Source organism: Lactuca saligna, chromosome 7 (assembly GCF_052625555.1).
Source record: "Lactuca saligna cultivar CGN05327 chromosome 7, ASM5262555v1, whole genome shotgun sequence".
Lineage (NCBI taxonomy): Eukaryota > Viridiplantae > Streptophyta > Magnoliopsida > Asterales > Asteraceae > Lactuca > Lactuca saligna.
The window spans coordinates 44,359,416-44,369,857 of NC_136423.1; the positions used below are offsets into that span (position 1 = coordinate 44,359,416).

At 33.9% G+C, this 10,442-nt stretch overlaps 1 pseudogene; it reads right to left on the reverse strand.

The window, feature by feature from the left end:
• Window positions 1-4,635: 4,635 nt before the first annotated feature.
• Window positions 4,636-5,888, reverse strand: LOC145005824 (ethylene-responsive transcription factor ERF043 pseudogene; annotated as a pseudogene).
• Between the last annotated feature and the right edge of the window lie 4,554 nt (window positions 5,889-10,442).

Below are 10,442 nucleotides of genomic sequence, written 5' to 3' on the forward strand. Positions count from 1 at the left end.
AACCAATATATATATATATATATATATATATATATATATATATATATATATATATATATGGGATGGTTCCAATAAAAACAGTAAATAGTATGAAAACGTAAAAACATTACTCTTATTGACAAGAACGAGAGGAAGATTGCTTAGGTGGCATGGGAGAAAGTGTTAATAGCTAAAGTTCATGGAGACCTGGGTGTGGGGAGTTTCTTTGCTTTGAATAGGGCTCTTTTATTCAAATGCATTTGGCGTTTTCGATCTTCTCCTGATTCTCTTTGGGTGCGGGTGGTCAAAGCTACTCATGGGGACTGTGGCCTTTTGGATTATGATATTAGCCATAATCGTAACTCAGCATGGATCGATATCATTCATGTTATTTCTAATATAATATAAAAGGTGTAAATCTTATGGATTCTTGTAAGATAATGATTGTCAATGGTGTTGATTCTTTATTTTTATTGGACATTTGGTGTTCAGATGTGTCTCTCAAATATCACTTTCCGCAGTTATTTGATTTAGAGACTAACAAGGAACCTTTAGTTGCAGATAAGTGTAATAGTATTTTGTTTTTAGATTCTTTCTATCGTTCTTGTTTGGGAGGGGCGAAATCTAAACAACTTGCAGGTCTAATTTCATTTATGTCCTCACTTTCTCTTGTCATGATACCTGATAAATGGGTGTGGGACTTAGATTTTCCAGGTATTTATACAGTTTCTTTTGCTTGAAACTTGATAGATCGGGTTACTTTGGGTACGGTTGGTAATACTACTAGATAGGTGTCTTTGGTTCTTCATAAAGTAAATATTTTATGTTGGAAAATGTTTTCGGACAACTTACCTACTATATAGAATTTGTCTTTGAAAGAGTTGGATATCTAATCGATCATGTACCCGATTTGTGACAGTGGTGTAGAATTAGTGAATCTCGTGTTCTTTTCCTGCTTGGTTGCTAAAGCAATTTTGGATAAATTTTGAAGTGGTGGGGTTTGGAGGATCGTGATTTTAATTCTACCAGCAACTAGGTAGATTGGTTTGATAATGTTAGATTGATGAAAACGTTTAAAAATGTTTTGGAATGAGTATTCATTATTGCTTGGTGGTTCTTATGGATGTTTCGAAAAAAGATCATTTTTGGTTACGAGCAACAAAAGAAGTGCCCGATTTTTTATAGCATTGCTTTTCATTATTTCCTTTGGTGTTCTAATATGTCTAAATTGTCTTTTGATTGGATGTTGTGGCTCCAAAACCCAACTCTTGCTTTCTTATAATGACTTAGACCTATTTTTAAGCTAGCTTCTTGCTAGTCTTTGTGTGTTTTTATATAAATTGTTGTTTCTAAAAAAGAGGAAAATAACTTGCAAAGATAATTATATTTCCGTCTTGTTCACATTTAGGTAATTTTATTTTTGTGTATACATTTGACCATTTAACTTGTTAGATGTGTTCACATATTACCATTGTCACCTGCTATAACATATGAGAATGGTAATATGTAACGTCCCAAATATCACGACTAAAATTTTCTTTTTAAAACATTACTAAAACCATATTTATAAAATTGTATCATAAGTCATACCATTAATTCGAAATACAAACTTATTATCAGAGTAAAACATCCCAAGCCAACTGACTATGGTGTGTGCACTGCAATCTCTCCGAGCTCCTCTTTTGAAAACTGAGTACCTAAAACCAAAAACTGAAACTGTAAGCACGAAGCTTAGTAAGCTCCCCCAAACTACCATATACCATACAGTAACATATAAAGCACATACTAGGCCTTGCCCACTGCATCGGACCGAGGTCCGGACTAACTGGGGCCTTGCCCCCTACATCGGACCGAAGTCCGAAAACTGACTGGGACCTTGTCCTCTGCATCGGATCGAAGTCCGGACTAACTAGGGCCTTGCCCCCTGCATCGGACCAAAGTCCGGAATCTGACTGGGATCTTCTCCCCTGCATCGGACCGAAGTCCGGACTAACTGGGGCCTTGCCCCCTGCATCGGACCGAAGTCCGGAAACTGACTGAACATAACATAGCATAACATATCAACTAGCATGAACACATATACTGCATACTGCATTGGGCCGTAGCCCGGAACACATAACACATAACACATAACACATAAATCCTGTCTGAGCCACGAAGGCATCAAACATAATGACTATTGCATCGGATCGAAGTCTAGAAACTGACTGCTAACTGAACGGGCCGGCATTGTGGCCTTAGACCCGTTCCTACTGGAAGGAAACTCACCTGAACTGCTGAATTCTGCTGGTAACCCTCAGACTACTAACCAACCACTGTCTGAAACGCTGCCCCTCTAACTCTCCGAGCTACCAATAACAAAGCAACACTTAGCTTGACAGTCCTCTAAAAGTCAACTAACTCAACTCCGATCAAAGTCAAAGTCCTTGCCAAAGTCAACCTTCCATGTTGACGCTACTCGCCGAGTCAGCCTACTGACTCGCAGAGTTCACTGATTTCCGAGTTCTGCGTTGTCCAACTCACTGAGTCCCCACTCAACTCACTAATCTGGGCCTTGACTCGAAGGGTTTGGGGTTTCGCAACCTGACTCGCCGAGTCCAAGAACATACTCGTCGAGTATAAGGCAATCTTCATCTGACTCGACGAGTTGTTCATCCCATTCGCCGAGTTGCTCCACTGCTTCATACTACTCGCCGAGTCCGCTCAAAGGACTCGCCGAGTCCATTCGAATCCCTCTACATGCAGAGGGCTATTGAGTCATGCATGGACTCCAAACTGTAGATCTACCCTTCCCAAGCCTAATCCTCACGTAAAGTTGCAAACTTTACGTGTAGAGAAGGAGATCTAGGCAAAATACACCATGAACTAGGGTTTAAGGCAAAGAGGCTTCATGATCCACTCAAGGGCTGATACTTTGTGCTTCTCAAGACCATCACATGCTTAGATCTGAAGTAGCAACTTCAGATCTGGCTTCTAACTTGAAAGAATAACATCATGGCTAAAAACTCCAACAACAACACATAGATCTAGGTGCAAAGAGCGGTCCAAGAACTAGTTTATTACCTCCAAATGCTCAGAATGAACTCACAATCCCAGATCTGTAGTCCTTTCTTGCTCCTCCAAGCTCTTTCTTCCTCCTTCAAGCTTCAATGCACCTTCCAAGTCAATAAATGGCTCAATCAATACATGTGACGGCTAGGGCTTGATGTCCTGGGTGAAAGAGGTAGTAAAGGAACCTTAGGGAAGAGAATGAGGCGTTTAAATAGGCTCCAAGTCCTGATTTTAGGGTTTTCCTCGTTTAGACCAGACTCGCCGAGTCACCTTGGCCGAGTCGCCGAGTCGGTCGCTTACTCCTCGACCCGGATCCCGCTCGGACTCGCCAAGTCCCTCCTTAGACTCGCCGAGTCTCCCCTTAAAATTGGGGGTTTCTTTCTTTTCTTGGATTTCCAAACTTTGGGTGTTACATAATATGTAAACACATTTAACAAGTTAAATTGTCAAATTTATCCAAAAAAGAAAGTTGTTTAAATGTGAACAATTTTTTTTATATAAATTTCTTAATATTTTTTTAAATTTCTTACAACATTTTTATGATATTTGTTTCCTATAGGTTTTCTAATACAATGTTTTAAACTTTGCTTATAATTTTTTTAAACCTTTTTTATACTTTCATATAATTTTAATATATGTGATTTTAAACCATATATTTTATGAATGTTCTAAATTTTTTTACAAGTATTTAACTTTTTTTATTTTTTTTTTATTTTCATACAACTTTTTTATAATTTTCATATATTTATTTCTAAACATTCTTTTACAATATTTTTTTAAATGTTTCACAGATTTTATATGACTGTATAATATTTTTTTTATAGCATCTTAAAATATTTTCGTTAAATGTTAGTTTAAAATGTTGTATTAAAAAATTAAAAGTATTAAAAAGTTGGAATAGTTTTAAAACATTTACATTATATAGATTTTTTTATTTGCTAAGTAATATATTTTAAAAAAAAAAAACCCTCCATACTTATTGTTATATATTTAATTTATTTAAATTTATTGTTAGATACTATTTATTTTTTTAAAAATATTGCATATGCTTAAAAACAAAAAAAAATTAAGAGACTATATAAAATATTTCACAAAATAAAAACATATTTATTAATTAAAATCTAAAGTTTAAAACTGATTAATATTTAATTAATATTTAAGAAATTATGAATATTTTAAAAATAACGTTTTAAAAAAAATAATATAAACAAATATGAATCGCTATTAAAAATGGAGAAAATGACTTATAATGGTAATTAACTTTTCGTTTTCTTCATATTTAGACAAAAAAAAAATCATGTATATTTAACCATTTAACTTGTTAATTTTTTCAAATACTATTATTGTGACCTCTTATTGCCGGTGACAATACCAATATGTGAACACATACAACAATTTAAATTGTCAAATATGTAAAAAAAATAAAAAAGTTAAGTAAATATGAACAAAACGATAAAAATAATTATCCTTATCAGTAATTTTTTCAAAAAAAAAAATGTTAGGAAAAAACTCAAGAGAACCATCTATGTGAAAATATGAAAATACTAGTAAATTTTCACAAATAACTAAACCGATAAATCTCAGATCAATTCATTTAAAATACGATTGAGACAATCAATTTTTTATTAATAGTTTCTCAACAAAAATCTTGGTTTATAATAATTATAAAAAAGAAAGAAACTTGAAATACATAGCTCTTCGAGTAAGTATTCTAACAAAAATTACCCAATTATTTTAAAAGGGCCACATGTCTGTTTTAATCTCATAATTAAAAGAAAAAGAAAAATTGACGCAAATTCAATTTTGAATTTCTTTTTAGTAATCTTGCCATGAATAGTTGTCGGAAAAAAATGTGCCGGAAGAAGTAGAAGGTAATATAGACGACGGCTCCCCGGGGAAATATCCCCCATCGCACTCCGCCAGCCACGGTGTAGATAATGAGTAGTAGTCCCACCCCGAGTCCACGAACACATAATTGTTCCTCGACTCACCCGAACAATAACTCTCACTCAAACTCGGTAGCTCAACTATTGCGTCCAGTTCCTCCGCCGGTGGCGACATTGTCGACACCTCTTCAGAAGCAGAAGTTAACGTGGAGACACCGGAGTACGAAGATGAAGATGACGTGGAGGATGTTGAAGTCGACGGGGTCGTTGTTGTTGTTGTTGCGGTGGTGGTGGTGATTGGGTTAAGATGGATCATGGCTGCGGCTTTGGTGGCTGCCGCTTGGACGTCACGGGGAGAACAAGAGTCCGGTCGTGGTAAAACTCCGGCAAGCTCCGGGAAGTTAAGGATCGCCGACGAGCCTTTTATAGAGAGTGCAGCCACGTCGTGTGCACGCGCCGCCATTTCTGGGTCAGAAAAGGTGCCAAGCCAGATCCGAGACTTCTTTTTGGGTTCTCGGATCTCAGATACCCATTTGCCCCATGCCCGCATACGAACCCCTCGGTAAACCGGATGCTTACTGTTGTTTTTGTTATCAGATTCTCTGTTTCGTTTGCTCATTTTCCGAGGGAGTTCAGTTATCGCTGCGGTGATCATGAAATCTTGAAATGGATAGTCCGATCCGATCCCAGTAAGAATGAAGGTTCGGAGTGTTCAAAGTAAGGTATTATTGTGAGGTGTAGGTGAGGAGGGAGAAATGAAGAGGGGTTTACAAGTGTTGAAGTCTAAATGCACCCATGATTGTTGGTATGAGTCCATGTATATACTATATATATTTATGGGGAGAGAGAGAGAGAGAGAGAGAGAGAGAGAGAGAGAGAGAGAGAGAGAGAGAGAGAGAGAGAGAGAGAGAGAGAGAGAGAGAGAGAGAGAGAGAGAGAGAGAGAGAGAGAGAGAGAGAGAGAGAGAGAAAGGCGACTTTGCATGTAGCCACCAAGGAAGGTGAAGGAAAAGGTGCAATTCCTGTATATTTTTTGAGGTTTAATAAAATGTACGAAATTTGGAAAAACAACGCGTTATATTAATAATATTTTTGGATTTATTTTGGATGAACCGTGTGTTATACTATCAATGCCAAGCTGTAATAAGGGAGATATAATAATTTCTAATGCTCTAAAAAACCGATTTAAGGTGGGTAATGTAATTCTACTACAGTACTACCCACTGAAAAAGATTTTTACTTTTCTTTTTAAAAGTTCAGTCGTAAATTTTTTTGTTGAGGACTTTGCACCCTTCTACTCAACATGTTGGTATCCAGGGTATAGAAAAGGTGATCGAATTGTGGAACGCTCAATTATTTATGTAATCTTTTTTACCTCATTAAAAATGGCATCAACACCCGTTAACTTAAGTTTTATACAAGTAGATTGAGTTTTGTTGAGACCAATCACCTAAGAATATCTCATGTATTGTCTACATAGAAAAATTTTGATATAATCAAAGCCAACGTTACCCACTTTGGCTCAATGAAACGTCGCATGAGAAACCATTTCTTGTAATGCAAAACTTCTATATCAATAAGAATTAAGATAAAAGAAATGATTTATTTGATGCAACCCTTTTAATTTGAGGTTAACTAGCAACAAAACATGATTCAAATTAACCACACAAACTGAGGCCTTCAAAATATATTTGTTATCTTTTAGACATCTCACTCTTTTTAATCTTCAATCCAAGCATATCTAAAACTATATTTAGGGAATGGAATGTCTTGTGAAAATACTCTGAAGTTAATTCATTTTGAATAATTATTGATGACAATCATTACACTAGAGTCAAACCTCCAAAATTAATTTAATGTCAAAAAAAGCTTTCAAATATTCAATAATCTCAAAATTAGGATACTACGGACCAAAGTCAAAATGGGTTAATAACCCACAAACTAAATAACCTATAATCCAAATTCAATGGGCTTAATAACTCATAATTCGTCAAAACATTTAATAACCCATAATCCAAAGCCGAAGAGTATGTTAACCCATAATCTAAAGTTAAAGAGTATGTTAACCCATAATCACTACCAAATACTCCAAATATACCCATTAATAAAGTAGCTTAGTCGTAAAGGGACATATAATTGATTAGCCAAAAGTTGACCAACAAAATAATATTGGCAACCAATAAAGCTTATATGTCGCCAATCTACAACGAGCTTCAATTCTTGAACTTTATGAATAAGAGTTATGAAAGATGAATTGCATCCTTTTTGAATGGAACTCAACTCTTAAAATTGGATCACCAAATTAACCACACCATCCATGAAAATCTCCCAAAATTGCTTGAGCTGGTGCTATTTTCGGTAGCCACATCAAAAATGAAGAAGAGAATGAGGAAATGAGGTTCAACCCAGCATCATTGAACTACATCTATATTTTTTTGGGTTGATAGGATATGAGAGAGAGAGAGAGAGAGAGAGAGAGAGAGAGAGAGAGAGAGAGAGAGAGAGAGAGAGAGAGAGAATGTGATGGTTTCTTATAGGTGAACAAGAGAGAGAGAGAGAGAGAGAGAGAGAGAGAGAGAGAGAGAGAGAGAGAGAATGTGATGGTTTCTTATAGGTGAACACCCCATGCATGGGTAGGTCTTAAAATAGTTTAATAAACCCAAATATTTCAAGTTCAAATTCTCTGAAAGTTTAATGTGCGGAAAAATAAGTCCAAAGGATACCAAATAATATTAATGCTTGGAAAGTGTAAGGTGAACTAATAACCAAAACAAGGTGTAAAAGAACCATACAAACTGTGGTCTTCAAAAAAAATTATGTTATCTTCTAGACATCTCACTCTATGGTCTTCAAAAAAAATTATGTTATCTTCTAGACATCTCACTCTATGGTCTTCAATCTAAGCACATGTCAAACAATATTTAGGCAATGTAACCTAGTTAGAATACTCGAAATTAACTCATTTTGAGTAAGTAATGATGGTAATAATTACACTTGATTCAAACCTCTAAAATTAATTTAAAGTCAAAAAAGTTTTTAAAGATTCAGTAATCCCAAAATTAGGATAATATGGACCCAAATAAAAAGTCAAAAGGTTGACAATCCACAAACTAAAGTCCAAGGTGTAATAACTTATAATCCAAATTCAAAGGGCTTAATGACTCATAATCCAAAGTCAAGCCATTTAATAACCCATAATCCGAAGTCAAGGGGTATATTAACCCATAATCCAAAGATAAAAGGGTATAATAACCCATAACCACTACAAATACTCCAAATATACCTAAAATTGGTAATCATTGTTAGCAAATATTGACAAAAATGAATAATCTCTCGAATAGATTTATCAAGAGAATAATTCTACAAAATAGCATGCAATGCATATGGATCTATTCCCATCCTATGACAATCTTATTCGTCCAAACTCTCCAAAATGTTGATGTGTAAATAATATGGACTCATTTATTGTGAGAATAAATCACTACCCTCAACTTTTATTTATTTTACAAATCTATGCATATCGAACCATCACCTAGCCATACAAAGGGTAGCTAACATCCCTTATACATATCAGGACTTTCTAGAATCCTACTCATGACCTTCTAGTTGTGTATTCTATAAAATAATGATATCCCCAGTCATGTGGCAACTAAAGTTAACCCAAATCTCAAGGTGTATGCACAAATAAGGTGCTCCAAAACATTTTCAAAACTATGTATAGATTTTTATAAAACCAATAGATATTCAAAAATGATTTGTGTGAATGCTACAAGTACCATTGGCACACATATAGAAAATAACTGATGTGATACGAAATCCAAAACTAATAAAATGATATCAAAACCGAAACCAAAACCAAAACATAACATGTGTTGTAGGGTCATGTATTTCTAGTAAACTCTCATCAATAGATGACAACAGTAACACACTTTCATTAAGACTTTGATGTCATTCAAACACCATCTGATAATAACAAATAAGGTTATGCAATGAACAGATTTCCCCTTCATAATTATTTGATTCATTTCATGCTTAAAACATTCATTTCTAGTCTTTATGGAGACTATAAACGCAATTTAAAGTCAAACAAATCAGCCAAACACAAGATACAACTACTTGAAATTTCCCGACATGAGACCATATGATACGACCCATGTAGATTTACACATGAACATCACACAACCCATGTTCCCGCTACACACCCAAAAAATTCTTAAAATTTATCATATATTCGTCATACTTTTCTATAATGGCTTCCATAACAAAGCAAACTTTTTAATGGCTACTAATGCTTGTTAAGACTGCAACTAACATATTTATATGCTATTTTATATCTCATAAAACTTACTAATTAAACTTAATAACTTAATTATTGCATGAGTACAAGGGCTAGCACAAGAAAACATCAACTCTCCACTTAATACTTATTTCCTTAATGATTATGATTATTCCTAATTGTTTCCTTATAGATTTATGATCATTGACCCTTACCAACCATTATTAAACATGAATTCTATTACCAATATAAACCTTATCTCATGATTTCATTCCTTGATATATGATTCTAATCTCAAAAATAGAATTGAGAAGCATAGATCCAAAAATGATGTTTATAAGCTCATAACATTGGTTAAACCTTTTTCAAAACTTAAAAAACATTGTAAATCCATCAGTTACTTTTGTGTGATTATATTAATGCATTTTTATGAATAATATTCATTTATAAATGTAATCTAAAGCATTTTTATGAATCGTATAGAAATAATTACATTCCATTCTAGTGGTCTAACACCATTGGAATCACCAATTGAGCTTGCAAACCTTAAGCTCGATGAAATTACAATAGAAACAATATAATAACATAATATATATGAATAGTATAACCATATAATATTGAATGTTATCTCTTAACTATATAAACAAGCTAATATACAAGTATCAATGGGTAAAGTACAACTTTTCACCAATATAAAGTTCTAAATCTCCAATTCCACCATGGGAGATAGAATCAATCACGCCAATGGAAAACTGTTGATATACTTTTGATTTATTACAAGTTTATAGCATTAACTCTCATGCAAAACATGGATAAAACTTAAGTATGTTACATATAGAGGAGGGTAGGATGTACTGTACGTTGGAGGTTTGATGGCCTAAGAAGATGACATAAGTTGTTTAAAAAGGAAGTGGGAGAGGAACAAATGTTAGTGGAACCCAAATAATGAATTTTTTTTTTTAAAAAGTACTAATAAAAAGTTAATAAAATAATACAAGGGTAAAATAATTATTTTGTATAGTGTAAGGATGATGAGGAAAATAAATATAATATTAAAGGATATTCAACATTAAAGTTGAAAAAAATAGACTGGTTACAAAAACACTAACACAACGATCAATCATGTGATTTACTCTAGAACAAAAGTATAAAGTAATTATATATAATATATTGAAATAATTCAAATATAGCTACATAATCTTTGAAATTACATAAGTTCCTATTAAAAACAGAAATTGTTGTATAAATAAA